The sequence below is a fragment of the Cryptomeria japonica genome, unplaced genomic scaffold (assembly GCF_030272615.1).
Source record: "Cryptomeria japonica unplaced genomic scaffold, Sugi_1.0 HiC_scaffold_140, whole genome shotgun sequence".
NCBI classification, from domain to species: Eukaryota; Viridiplantae; Streptophyta; class Pinopsida; order Cupressales; family Cupressaceae; genus Cryptomeria; species Cryptomeria japonica.
The window spans coordinates 285,001-300,000 of NW_026728962.1; the positions used below are offsets into that span (position 1 = coordinate 285,001).

Sequence of the window (15,000 nt, forward strand, 5' to 3'; positions counted from 1 at the left end):
CATGCCTTGCCTGGGCTGCGCACCAGGGCGGGCTCAAGATGGCACCCGCGTTCCTTTTTTTTCACTATCTTTCAAAACGGAAATTTTAAAATCTCATTTTTTTTTGCCTTTTTCTGGAAATTAGTGAAGGCAGCGCATCAAAGGTGCGCACCTCGCTGCCCACCACGGTGCGCAACGCCGGTGGGCACCCGGGAGTGCTTCGAAGTGTGCTCCAAGGTGCTGCGTGCACGTTGTCGGAGCCCGGTTTGCCCCGGGTGCGCACCTCGCGTGCACCTTCGTCGGGGTGGGCACCTTGGCTGGGTTTGCCCCGGCTGCGCTCCGAAGCGGGGTTATTGGAGCGCCGCCTCTTTTTTTGTCGGAGCGTTTGGTGGGGTTTCTCGCATTGGCTCTTCCGAGGCCCGGTTGCCACCCTGGCGCGCACGAAGTCGGAAGTAGGGTTAATTGCCCGGGTGCGCACCTTTGCCAGGGTGGGCACCTTACCTGGGCTGCGCACCAGGGCGGGCTCAAGATGGCACGCGCGTTCCGTTTTTTTCACTATCTTTCAAAACGGAAATTTTAAAATCTCCTTTTTTTTTTGCCTTTTCTGGAAATTAGTGAAGGCAGCGCATCAAAGGTGCGCACCTCGCTGCCCACCTTGGTGTGCTCTGAGGTGCGCACCCGGGAGCGCTACGAAGTGTGCTCCAAGGTGCGGCGTGCACGTTGTCGGAGCCCGGTTTGCCCCGGGTGCGCACCTCGCCTGCACCTTGGCCGGGGTGGGCACCTTGGCTGGGTTTGCCCAGGGTGCGCTCCGAAGCGGGGTTACTGGAGCGCCCCCTCTTTTTTTGTCAGAGCGTTTGGTGGGGTTTCTCGCATTGGCTCTTCCCAGGCCCGGTTGTTGGGTGCGCTCCCACCCTGGCGCGCGCGAAGTTGGAAGTTGGGTTAATTGCCCGGGCGCGCACCTTCGCCAGGGTGGGCACCTTGGTGCGCACACCTTGGCTGGGCTGCGCACCAGGGCGGGCTCAAGATGGCACCAGCATTCCCTTTTTCTCACTATCTTTCAAAACGGAAATTTTAAAATCTCGTTTTTTTTTTGCCTTTTATGGAAATTAGTGAAGGCATCGCATCAAAGGTGCGCACCTCGCTGCCCACCTTGGTGTGCTCCGAGGTGCCCACCACGGTGCGCAACGCCGGTGCGAACCCGGGAGCGCCCCGATGTGTGCTCCAAGGTGCGGCGTGCACGAAGTCGGACCCCGGTTTGCCCCGGGTGCGCACCTCGCGTGCACCTTGGTGCGCACACCTTGGCTGGGTTGCGCGGCCTGGTGGGCACCATGGTGCGCACCAAGGAGCGCTCCGAAGTGTGCTCCAAGGTGCGGCGTGCACGAAGTCGGAGCCCGGTTTGCCCCGGGTACGCACCTCGCGTGCACCTTCGCCGGGGTGGGCACCTCGGCTGGGTTGCGCGCCCTGGTGCGCACCAAGGAGCGCTCCGAAGTGTGCTCCAAGGTGCGGCGTGCACGAAGTCGGAGCCCGGTTTGCCCCGGGTGCGCACCTTCGCCGCGGTGCGCACCATGGCGTGCACGAAGTCGGAGCCCGGTTTGCCCCGGGTGCGCACCTCGCGTGCACCTTCGGCGGGGTTGCGCGCCCTGGTGGGCACCATGGTGCGCACCAAGGAGCGCTCCGAAGTGTGCTCCAAGGTGCGGCGTGCACGAAGTCGGAGCCCGGTTTGCCCCGGGTGCGCACCTCGCGTGCACCTTCGGCGGGGTTGCGCGCCCTGGTGGGCACCATGGTGCGCACCAAGGAGCGCTCCGAAGTGTGCTCCAAGGTGCGGCGTGCACGAAGTCGGAGCCCGGTTTGCCCCGGGTGCGCACCTCGCGTGCACCTTCGCCGCGGTGGGCACCATGGCGTGCACGAAGTCGGAGCCCGGTTTGCCCCGGGTGCGCACCTCGCGTGCACCTTCGCCGGGGTGGGCACCTCGGCTGGGTTGCGCGCCCTGGTGCGCACCAAGGAGCGCTCCGAAGTGTGCTCCAAGGTGCGGCGTGCACGAAGTCGGAGCCCGGTTTGCCCCGGGTGCGCACCTCGCGTGCACCTTCGCCAGGGTGGGCACCTCGGTGCGCACACCTTCTCAATGTTTTCTTGCCTTTTCTGGAAATTGGTGAAGGCAGCGCATCAAAGGTGCGCACCTCGGTGTGCTCCGAGGTGCGAACCCGAGAGCGCTCCGAGGTGCCCACGAAGTCGAAAGTCGGGTTAATTGCATTGTTTTCCCCGGGTGCGCTCCGAGGTGCGCAACATCGGCGCGCACCAAGGAGGGCTCCGAAGTGTGCTCCAAGGTGCGCACGATGGCGTGCACCTCTGGTGCGCACGATTCGGAGCTCGGTTTGACCGGGGTGCGCACACCTTGGCTGGGTTGCGCACCTTTTGTGCGCTCCAAGGTGCGCACGAAGTCGGAGCTCGGTTTGCCCCGGGTGCGCACCTTCGCCAGGGTGCGCACCTTGATGCGCACGCCTTGGCTGGGCTGCGCACCTTGGTGGGCGCCATGGTGCGCACCTTTCGTGCGCTCCAAGGTGCGCACGAAGTCGGAGCTCGGTTTGCCCCGGGTGCGCACCTTGGTGGGCGCCATGGTGCACTCCGAGGTGCCCAAGATTGGTGCGCACCAAGGAGCGCTCCGAAGTGCGCTCCAAGGTGCGCGCGAAGTCGAAAGTTGGGTTAATTGTCCGGTTTGCCTCGGGTGCGCACCTTGCGTGCACCTTCGCCAGGGTGGGCGCCTTGGTGCGCACACCTTGGCTGGGCTGCGCACACCTTGGCACCCGCGTTTCCTTCATTTTAAATTTTTTTTTTTTACAATCTCTCAAGTGGGAAATTCTATAATCTCAACTTTTTTTGCCTTTTCAGGAAACTTTTGAATGGAGCGCATCATTGGTGCGCTCCGAAGTGTGCTCCAAAGCTCTCTCCAGCTGCGTGCACCTGCCCCGGCCGCGCACCCGGCCCCGCCCAGCTTCGCTCACCTGTCCCGGGCGTCTGGTGCGGAACCTTAGAGTAAGAAACATCACCGTGCACCTTGGCCAACGTGCGCGACTCGACCGAGCGCGCACTGGCCGAGGTGCACACCGATTTCACCTGGGTGCGCGCGCAGCACCTCGGGCGCACCGGGGTGCGCGCACAACGCCCGGGTTGCACCGTGGCCTGTGTGCTCGGGGCGCCTCGGGTGCGCGCTCGGTGTCGCCCCCGCGCGCGCGGTAGTGCGGGCAGCGCACCCCGGCCCGGCCCGGCCCCGACGAGAACGCAAACGGGCAAAAGGTTTATTCAAATAGCATTGCGACGCCCGGCGAAAAACTAAAAAAGGGTGCAACACCGGGACTTCCCGGGAGGTCACCCATCCCAGTACTACTCCGGCCCAAGCGCGCTTAACTGCGGAGTTCTGATGGGATCCGGTGCACTAACGCTGGTATGATCGCACCCGTTATGAGCTTGTCGCAGTGTGTACTTAGCAAACCGCGACCCACGTGCGAATCCACCCCGGCCACCCACCCCCGTCGAGGTGCACACCCTCCCTCGCGAAGTGCGCCCCGTTCGCCAAGTGTGAGCCCTGCCCGGGTGCGCGCACCTTGCTAGGGCGTCGGGTGTGCACCCGGCCCGGCCTACGTGCGTGCACCTGGAGGGGGCGTCGTGTGCGTGCAGTGTCCCGTCTGCAACGCGGTGCCCACACACCACCTCGGGCGCAACGACCTGCGCTCACATGTGGGCCGAGTGCACCTTGGTGCATGTTCGGGGCGCCTCGGGTGCACGCTCGATCTTGCCCTGGTGCACCAAGGCGCTCGGTTTGCCCCGGGTGCGCACTTGGTGCAAGGTGGGCACCCAAAATAGGGATCAAGCACCAAAACACAAGTTTCGGGATGCAAAATGGGACCCAAGGACCACAAATGCGTTCCAAGACCCATGATGGGTCCACGAGAACAAAAATGTGTTCCGAGACTTAATAAACAAATATTGGGTTTTAGGAGAAGAAACATGCTCTGATGCCCAAAACGAGAATCGACCCCGAAAAGGCCACAGGCCAAAAGTGGGATGCGAGACAAAAAAAAATGGGACCCGAGGACCAAAATTGGGTTCCCAGGTCGAAGACAGGGCAACCGGACAAGAAACGACCTCTAAGGCTCGAAATGAGTCCCGACGACTAAAACTTGACAAGAAGCACCCATCAGGCACCCAACTCGACACCCATGGGATGCCGACCCACCCGGGCTTCCACCTAGCACACCTTGGCACCCACCCACCCTCGCACCCAACCTCGCACCCAACTTAGCACCTTTGAACCCACATTGGCACTCACCCTGACCCTGGCACCTTGGAACCCACATTGGCACTCACCTTGACCCTGGCACCCACCTTTGCACTCACCTTGGGACCCACCCTGGCTCCCACCTCGGCACCCACCCAGACACCCACCTTGGTTCCTTGGCACCCACCTTGGATCCTTGGCACCCACCCCGACACCCACCTTGGCACGCAACTTGGCTACTTGCCACCCACCTTGGCTCCTTGACGCCCACCCCGACAACCACCCCGTGACCTACCCTGGCTAGGGTTGGTGCACACCCACCCTGGTGCCCACCTTGGCACCCACCCTATGACCCACCTTGGCACGCACCTTAGTACCCACCCCGTTACCCACCCTAGGACCCACCCCGTGACCCACCTTGGCCAGGGTGGGTGCACCCACCCTGGTGCCCACCTTGGCACCCACCCATCCTAGCACCCAGCCTGTGACCGGGCTTGGAACCCAACCTTGCACCCGCACCCGTCTTGGCCAGTGTGGGTGCGCACCCATCCTGGCACCCACGTTGTGACACACCCTTTAACCCACGCACCCTAGCACCCACGTTGGCACCCACCTTGGAACCCAACCTAGCAACTTGGCACCCACCCCGTGACCCACCTTGGCATCCACCATAGCAGTCGCCGACTTGGCACCCACCTCGGCACCCACCTTGACACTTGTGGACCCACCTTGCCACTCACCCTAGCATCGACCCATCCTAGCACCCACCCTGGCACCTTTGCACCCTAGCACTCACCCATCCTAGCACCTAACCTGTGACCCACCTTGACACTCACCCTCGCACCCACCTTGGAACCCAACCTAGCACCCACCCACCCTGACACCAACCCTAGCACCTACCCACCCTTGCACCCACCCTGTGACCCATCTTGGCACCCACCCATCCTACCACTCAACCTATCACCCACCTTCTCACCCACCTTGGCATCCACCTTAGCACCCACCCACACTGGCACCTTGGCACCCACCTCGGGCAAGGTGGGTGCACACCCACCCTGGCACCCAATTTAGAACCCACCGAGCATGTTACCCACCTTGGCACCCACATTGCAGCCCACCCTAGTACCCACCCTATGACCCACATTGGCATCCACACCCTAGCACCCAGGCACCTCGACACCCGCCTTGACACCCACCCTAGCACTGAACCTGTGACCCACCTTGGAACTCACCCTAGAACCCACCCACCCTGTGAACCACCTTGGCATCCACCTTAGCACCCACCCACCTTGGCACCCACTCTAGCACTCACCCATCCTAACACCCAACTTGTTACCCACCTTGGCACCCGCCCTCGCGTCCACCTTGAAACCCACCCTAGCACCCACCCACGCAGGAGCCCACCTTGGCACCCAACCTAACACCCACGCATCCTGGCACCCAACTTGTGACCCACCTTGGAACCCACCCTAGTACCCACCTTTGAACCCACTATATCACCAACCCACCTTGGCACCCACCCTATGACCCTCTTTGGAATCCACCCTAGCACGCACCCACCCTGGCACCCACCATGGAGCGCACCCTAGCACCCACCCACCTCGGCACGCACCTCAACACCCACCTTGGTGTGCGCACTGCGCCAACCTCTCAAAGACCCTATGTGGTGCGCTCCAAAGTGTACACCTTTGGTGCGCTCCAAGGTGCGCACCTTTGGTGCACACCGAGGTGCACACCAAAGTGTGCACCGAGGTGAGCACCAAAGTGCACTCCAGGGTGCACACCAAGGCGTGCACCTTTGGTGCGGTCAATGCAAACGAATTCGGAAGTTGGGGTCGATGTCCTAATCGCTGCTGCAGACTACACGTATGAGAATCGGACAAATAGCTTTATATAGGGGAGGTGTTGCGTTTGATGGGTCGACTCCCCTGGTTGTGTGCACTGCACCAACTTCAAAGACCCTGTCTTGTTTAAGAAGTCAAAAGTTGGGGTGGATGTCCTAATCATTGCTGCAGTCTACGCATGTATGAGAATCAGACAAATAGCTTATATAGGGGAGGTGTTGCATTCGGTGGGTTGACTCCCCTGGTTGTGCGCACTGCGCCAACCTCAAAGACCCCGCATAGCAGAAGAAGTCGGAAGTCGGATTTTGGTGAGCACCAAGGCGTGCACCTTTGGTGCGGTCAACGCAGACGAATTCAGAAGTTGGGGTGGATGTCCTAATCGTTGTTGCAGGCTACACATGTATGAGAATCAGACAAATAGCTTATATAGGGGAGGTGTTGGGTTTGATGGGTCAACTCCCTTGGTTGTGCGCATTACGCCAACCTCAAAGACCTTGTTTTCGTTAAGAAGTCAAAAGTTGGGGTCAATGTCCTAATGGCTCCTGCAGGCTACACATGTATGAGAATCGGACAAATAGCTTATATAGGGGAGGTGTTGGGTTTGATGGGTCGACTCCCCTGGTTGTGCGCATTACGTCAACCTCAAAGACCTTGTTTTCGTTAAGAAGTCAAAAGTTGGGGTCGATGTCCTAATTGCTCCTGTAGACTACACATGTATGAGAATCAGACAAATAGCTTATATAGGGGAGGTGTTGGGTTTGATGGGTTGACTCCCCTAGTTGTTCGCATTACACCAACCTCAAAGACCTTGTTTTCGTTTAGAAGCCGAAAGTTGGGGTCGATGTCCTAATTGCTCCTGCAGGCTACGCATGTATGAGAATCAGACAAATAGCTTATATAGGGGAGGTGTTGGGTTTGATGGGTCGACTCCCCTGGTTGTGCGCATTGCGCCAACCTCAAAGACCCTGCATTGCGGATGAAGTCGAAAGTCAGAGTTTGGTGTGCTACAAGGTGTGGTCGAAGGTGCTCACCTAGGTGTGCACCTTTGGAGCACAGGAAAAGTGCCCTCCAAAAGTGCGCACCTTTGGAGTGCACAAAAGTGCCCTCCAAAAGTGCGCACCTTTGGAGCGCAGAAAAGTGCCCTCCAAAAAGTGCCCTCCAAAAGTGCGCACCTTTGGAGCGCAGAAAAGTGCCCTCCAAAAGTGCGCACCTTTGGAGCGCAGAAAAGTGCCCTCCAAAAAGTGCCCTCCAAAAGTGCGCACCTTTGGAGCGCAGAAAAGTGCCCTCCAAAAGTGCGCACCTTTGGAGCGCAGAAAAGTGCCCTCCAAAAAGTGCCCTCCAAAAGTGCGCACCTTTGGAGCGCAGAAAAGTGCCCTCCAAAAAGTGCCCTCCAAAAGTGCGCACCTTTGGAGCGCAGAAAAGTGCCCTCCAAAAAGTGCCCTCCAAAAGTGCGCACCTTTGGAGCGCAGAAAAGTGCCCTCCAAAAAGTGCCCTCCAAAAGTGCGCACCTTTGGAGCGCAGAAAAGTGCCCTCCAAAAAGTGCCCTCCAAAAGTGCGCACCTTTGGAGCGCAGAAAAGTGCCCTCCAAAAGTGCGCACCTTTGGAGCGCACAAAAGTGCCCTCCAAAAGTGCGCACTTTTGGTGCGCACCAAGGCGCTGGTTCGGTCGTTGCAGGCGAGTTCGGAAGTTGGGGTCGATGTCCTGAGCGGAGGTGCAAACTACACAGGTGTCGGAATCGGACAAATAGCTTATATAGGGGAGGTGTATGCTTCGATGGGTCGACTCCCCAGGTTGAGCGCACCGCGCCAACCTCAAAGACCCTACGGTATGGATGAAGTCGGAAGTTGGGTCCGATGACCAATTCGATTAGTAGGTATGCTCATGAGGTCGGAATTTGGGTCCGATGACCTGCCATGTGCAGGAAGGCGAATGTTGACACTGTGCGTTGCAAGGTGCACACCAAGGCGCTGGTGCGGTCTTTTTAGTCGAGTTCGGAAGTTGGGGTCGATGTCCTGATCGGAGGTGCAAGCTACACAGGTGTGGGAATCGGACAAATAGCTTATATAGGGGAGGTGTATGCTTCGTTGGGTCGACTCCCCGGGTTGAGCGCACCGCGCCAACCTCAAAGACCCTACGGTATGGATGAAGTCGGAAGTTGGGTCCGATGACCGATTCGATATGTAGGCATACTCGCGAGGTCGGAATTTGGGTCCGATGACCTGCCACGTGCAGGAAGGCGAATGTTGGCACTGTGCGTTGCAAGGTGCGCACCAAGGCGCTGGTTCGGTCGTTGGAGGCGAGTTCGGAAGTTGGGGTCGATGTCTTGATCGGAGGTGCAAACTACACAGGTGTGGGAATCGGACAAATAGCTTATATAGGGGAGGTGTATGCTTCGTTGGGTCGACTCCCCGGGTTGAGCGCACCGCGCCAACCTCAAAGACCCTACGGTATGGATGAAGTCGGAAGTTGGGTCCGATGACCGATTCGATATGTAGGCATACTCGCGAGGTCGGAATTTGGGTCCGATGACCTGCCATGTGCAGGAAGGCGAATGTTGGGACTGTGCGTCGCAAGGTGCGCACCAAGGCGCTGGTGCCGTCGTTGCAGTCGAGTTCGGAAGTTGGGGTCGATGTCCTGGTCAGAGGTGCAAACTACACAGGTGTGGGAATCGGACAAATAGCTTATATAGGGGAGGTGTATGCTTCGATGGGTCGACTCCCTGGGTTGAGCGCACCGCGCCAACCTCAAAGACCCTACAGTATGGATGAAGTCGGAAGTTGGGTCCGATGACCGATTCGATACGTAGGCATATTGGCGAGGTCTGAATTTGTGTCCGATGACCTGCCATGCGCAGGAAGGCGGAATTTGGGTCCGATGACCGAGTTGATGGCGTGCCATGCGCAGAAAGGCGGAATTTGGGTCCGATGACCGAGTTGATGTTGATGGCCCGCCATGCACAGGAAGGCGGAATTTGGGTCCGATGACCGATTTGAAGGCGTGCCATACGCAAAAAGGCGGAGTTTGGGTCCGATGACCGAGTTGATATTGATGGCCCGCCATGCGCAGGAAGGCGGAATTTGGGTCCGATGACCTGACATACGCATGGAGTCCGACTCGGGGGCCGATGTTCGATTCGATGACTTGCATTGTGGGTAAAGTCGGAAGTTGTGGTCTTTGACCCGATTCGATGACCAGACTTCGGCTGCTTGAGAATCGGACAAATAACTTATATAGGGGAGGTAGTGTTCTCGAGCATCCTCCCCCCGTGCCCGTTTATGTCGATTGATGCTGGTGCTCGACTGGTTGGAGCGCTCGGATGCAAAAATCTTGCACCAGGATTTATCGATTGTGATGGACACGGCAAGTCTCCTGATTGCTATGCAGGAGCTCATCGTGAATCTCTATGCGGCCTTGGTATGGACTCGACCTGCGGAATGGTTCGGCAATGGTAGTCGCTCCAACACGTCCTTGCAATGGCCACAGAGGTGATTCGACTAGAGCTCCAGTCTAGCTTTTGGGTTGCTTGGCGGACTGGTATAGCCGCGATCGAGTTCCGGCCATGAACGTTTTAGATAGCTCTTGGGCTTTCTGGGACGGAAGTCGGAAGTTTGGGCTGTTGTCCGATTTGATGACCATTCTTCGGATGTGTGAGAATCGGACAAATAACTTATATAGGGGACTGTGTTGTCTCACGCAGCCCCCTCCGTGCCCCTCTATCTCGACCGATGTTGGTGCTTGAAAGGGTTGGGATCGCTCGGATTTATAAACGTGCACCACCATTTGTCGAGTGTGAGGGACGCGGCAGGTCTCCTAAATGCTATGCGGGCGCTCTCTGAGAATCTCTATCCGGCCTCGACACAGACTAGTCTTGCTGAATGGTTTGGCACTGGTAGTCGATCCAACACGTCGTTGTTGTGGCCGCCTAGGCGATTCGATTCGAGCCCCCGTCTAGCTTTTGGGTTGCTTGGCGGATTTTGCCCTATCCGCAAGTGAGCTCGGTCCCTAAACGTTCGAGAAACCCGATTGCTATGCGCCGACTCTCTTTCTTGCGAGCCTCCATCTAGCTTTTGGGTCTCTACGGAACGGAAGTCGGAATCTGGGACCGTTGTTTGATTCGACGAGGCAGACTACGGTTGTGCGAGAATCGGACAAATAACTTATATAGGGGAGGTGTTGACTGGAGCATTCTCCCCCGTGCCCCTCTAACTCGACCAATGCTGGCGCTCGAACGGTGGTAGCGCTCGGATTTTCATTGAGCGCCAGCATTGGTCGATTTAGAGGGGCATGCGAGATTCCCGAATGCTATGCGAGGGCTCTAACGGAAATGTCTATTGGTTTCGGTATGGATGCAATTGCGAGTGGTTCGGCAAAGGTAGTCGTTCCGATGCGTCCATGTCGTGGCCAAATCGATAATTCGATTTGAGCCCTCGTATAGCATTTGGGTCTCTCGATGTGATTCCGCATTCCAGTCCCTTTGGGCACTGCTTGAGCCGCATCCCAGGGGGTTCCCTTCCCAATAATCTGCCTCGCAACCCGATTGCTATGCGGTGAGGCTCCTCGGCCGCCTCGGAACTATCTGTGTATCAGACGCATCGCGGGATAAGGGGTTGGCAACGGTAGTCGCCCCAAGCGCGTCCGATGCTTGGACCATTCCGAGGCGGCCCTGAAGCCTCTTCCGTCTAGCCGTTGGGTCCTTCTCGCCGCATCCCTCGCCTCGCACCCCGATTGCTATGCGGTGAGGCTCCTCGGCCGCCTCGGAACTATCTGTGTATCGGACGCGTCGCGGGATAAGGGGTTGTCACTGGTAGTCGCCCCAAGCGCGTCCGATGCTTGGACCATTCCGAGGCGGCCCTGAAGCCTCTTCCGTCTAGCCGTTGGGTCCTTCTCGCCGCATCCCTCGCCTCGCACCCCGATTGCTATGCGGTGAGGCTCCTCGGCCGCCTCGGAACTATCTGTGTATCGGACGCGTCGCGGGATAAGGGGTTGTCATTGGTAGTCGCCCCAAGCGCGTCCGATGCTTGGACCATTCCGAGGCGGCCCTGAAGCCTCTTCCGTCTAGCCGTTGGGTCCTTCTCGCCGCATCCCTCGCCTCGCACCCCGATTGCTATGCGGTGAGGCTCCTCGGCCGCCTCGGAACTATCTGTGTATCGGACGCGTCGCGGGATAAGGGGTTGTCACTGGTAGTCGCCCCAAGCGCGTCCGATGCTTGGACCATTCCGAGGCGGACCCGAAGCCTCTTCCGTCTAGCCGTTGGGTCCTTCTCGCCGCATCCTTCGCCTCGCACCCCGATTGCTATGCGGTGAGGCTCCTCGGCCGCCTCGGAACTATCTGTGTATCGGACGCGTCGCGGGATAAGGGGTTGTCACTGGTAGTCGCCCCAAGCGCGTCCGATGCTTGGACCATTCCGAGGCGGACCCGAAGCCTCTTCCGTCTAGCCGTTGGGTCCTTCTCGCCGCATCCCTCGCCTCGCACCCCGATTGCTATGCGGTGAGGCTCCTCGGCCGCCTTGGAACTATCTGTGTATCGGACGCGTCGCGGGATAAGGGGTTGTCACTGGTAGTCGCCCCAAGCGCGTCCGATGCTTGGACCATTCCGAGGCGGACCCGAAGCCTCTTCCGTCTAGCCGTTGGGTCCTTCTCGCCGCATCCCTCGCCTCGCACCCCGATTGCTATGCGGTGAGGCTCCTCGGCCGCCTCGGAACTATCTGTGTATCGGACGCGTCGCGGGATAAGGGGTTGTCACTGGTAGTCGCCCCAAGCGCGTCCGATGCTTGGACCATTCCGAGGCGGACCCGAAGCCTCTTCCGTCTAGCCGTTGGGTCCTTCTCGCCGCATCCCTCGCCTCGCACCCCGATTGCTATGCGGTGAGGCTCCTCGGCCGCCTTGGAACTATCTGTGTATCGGACGCGTCGCGGGATAAGGGGTTGTCACTGGTAGTCGCCCCAAGCGCGTCCGATGCTTGGACCATTCCGAGGCGGCCCCGAAGCCTCTTCCGTGTAGCCGTTGGGTCCTTCTCGCCGCATCCCTCGCCTCGCACCCCGATTGCTATGCGGTGAGGCTCCTCGGCCGCCTTGGAACTATCTGTGTATCGGACGCGTCGCGGGATAAGGGGTTGTCACTGGTAGTCGCCCCAAGCGCGTCCGATGCTTGGACCATTCCGAGGCGGCCCCGAAGCCTCTTCCGTCTAGCCGTTGGGTCCTTCTCGCCGCATCCCTCGCCTCGCACCCCGATTGCTATGCGGTGAGGCTCCTCGGCCGCCTTGGAACTATCTGTGTATCGGACGCGTCGCGGGATAAGGGGTTGTCACTGGTAGTCGCCCCAAGCGCGTCCGATGCTTGGACCATTCCGAGGCGGACCTGAAGCCTCTTCCCTCTAGCCGTTGGGGCTTTCTCGCCGCATCCCTCGCCTCGCACCCCGATTGCTATGCTGTGAGGCTCCTCGGCCGCCTTGGAACTATCTGTGTATCGGACGCATCGCGGGATAAGGGGTTGGCAGTGGTAGTCGCCCCAAGCGCATCCGATGCTTGGACCATTCCGAGGCGGCCCTGCAGCCTCTTCCGTCTAGCCGTTGGGGCCATCTCGCCGCATCCCCCACCTCGCACCACGATTGCTATGCGGTGAGGCTCCTTGGCCGCCTCGGAACTATCTGTGTATCGGACGCATCGCGGGATAAGGGGTTGTCACTGGTAGTCGCCCCAAGCGCGTCCGATGCTTGGACTATTCCGAGGCGGCCCTGCAGCCTCTTCCGTCTAGCCGTTGGGGCCATCTCGCTGCATCCCCCACCTCCTCGGCCGCCTCGGAACTATCTGTGTATCGGACGCATCGCGGGATAAGGGGTTGGCAGTGGTAGTCGCCCCAAGCGCGTCCGATGCTTGGACTATTCCGAGGCAGCCCTGCAGCCTCTTCCGTCTAGCCTTTGGGGCCATCTCGCCGCATCCCTCGCCTCGCACCCCGATTGCTATGCGGTGAGGCTCCTCGGCCGCCTGGGAACTATCTTCGTATCGGACGCATCGCGGGATAAGGGGTTGTCACTGGTAGTCGCCCCAAGCGCGTCCGATGCTTGGACTATTCCGAGGCGGCCCTGTGGCCTCTTCCGTCTAGCCGTTGGGGCCATCTCGCCGCATCCCCCACCTCGCACCCCGATTGCTATGCGGTGAGGCTCTTCGGCCGCCTTGGAACTATCTTCGTATCGGACGCATCGCGGGATAAGGGGTTGTCACTGGTAGTGGCCCCAAGCGCGTCCGATGCTTGGACTATTCCGAGGCGGCCCTGCAGCCTCTTCCGTCTAGCCGTTGGGGCCATCTCGCCGCATCCCCCACCTCGCACCCCGATTGCTATGCGGTGAGGCTCCTCGGCCGCCTTGGAACTATCTTCGTATCGGACGCATCGCGGGATAAGGGGTTGTCACTGGTAGTCGCCCCAAGCGCGTCCGATGCTTGGACTATTCCGACGCGGCCCTGTGGCCTCTTCCGTCTAGCCGTTGGGGCCATCTTGCCGCATCCCCCACCTCGCACCCCGATTGCTATGCGGTGAGGCTCCTCGGCCGCCTTGGAACCATCTTCATATCGGACGCATCGCGGGATAGGGGGCTGTCACTGGTAGTCGCCCCAAGCGTGTCCGATGCTTGGACCATTCCTAGGCGGCCCTGAAGCCTCTTCCGTCTAGCCGTTGGGGCCTTCCCGCCCCATCCCTCGCCTCGCACCCCCGATTGCTATGCGGTGAGGCTCCTCGGCCGCCTTGGAACCATCTGTGTATCGGACGCATCGCGGGATAAGGGGTTGGCACTGGCAGTCGCCCCAAGCGCGTCCGATGCTTGGACCATTCCGAGGTGGCCCTGAAGCCTCTTCCGTCTAGCCGTTGGGGCCTTCCCGCCCCATCCCTCGCCTCGCACCCCGATTGATATGCGGTGAGGCTCCTCGGCCGCCTTGGAACTATCTGTGTATCGGACGCATCGCGGGATAAGGGGTTGGCACTGGTAGTCGTCCCAATCGCATCCGATGCTTGGACCATTCCGAGGCGGCCCTGCAGCCTCTTCCGTTTAGCCGTCGGGGCCTTCCCGCCGCATCCCTCGCCTCGCATCCCGATTCCTATGCGGTGAGTCTTCTCGGCCGCCGCGGAACTATACCTGTTATTGCTACTGCATCCTTCGGCTGGTAACCTCCTCTGCCGCCTTGGAACGTTCTCTTTGTCGGACGCGTCGCGGGATAAGGGGTTGGCACTGGTAGTCGCCCCAAGCGCGCCCGATGCATAGACCGCTCCGAGTCGACCTTGCTTTCAGCCTCTCACATGCATAGACCTCTCTGAGTCGACCCTGCAGCCTCTCACGTTTAGCCTTTGGAATCTCGCCTCACAACATGATTGCTATCCTTGATGCATCCCTTGCCTCGAGCCCTGATTGCTTTCTTGGCTGCATCCCTCCTCTCCTCACAGCCCGGTTGTCATCACTGCTTCATCCGTCGCTTCATGCATTCTGGCTGCTGGGCCCTTCCCACCGCACACCTCGATTGCTATCTCTTCTGCATCACACACCCCGATTGCTATCTCTGCTACATCCCTCGGCTCTCACTTCTGCATCCTTCGCCTCACACCTCGATTGCTATCAATGCTGCATCCGTAACCTCACACCCCGATTGCTATGCGGGGAGGCTCCTTGGCCGCCTTGGAAATTTCTGTGTGTCGGACGCACCGCGGGATAAGGGGTTGGCACTGGTAGTCGCCCCAAGTGCGCCCGATTCTTAGACCGCTTCGAGGTGACCTCGTAGCCTCTTTCGTCCAGGCTTCCTGCCTTCAACGCCCTTTTTACACCTCGATTGCTATGCGCGGGCTCGTTGGCGTCTATCACCTCTCTGCGAAGAGTGGCACGATGATTGTTGGGGTAAATCGTAGCAGTCCGATCTCTGGCCTTG

General features: G+C 59.6%; 1 non-coding gene across 1 annotated transcript; it reads right to left on the reverse strand.

The window, feature by feature from the left end:
- Window positions 1-3,313: 3,313 nt before the first annotated feature.
- On the reverse strand, window positions 3,314-3,432 carry LOC131866297 (5S ribosomal RNA). Its single transcript, XR_009364917.1, has one exon. It is a non-coding gene; the product is annotated as a 5S ribosomal RNA (ribosomal RNA).
- Between the last annotated feature and the right edge of the window lie 11,568 nt (window positions 3,433-15,000).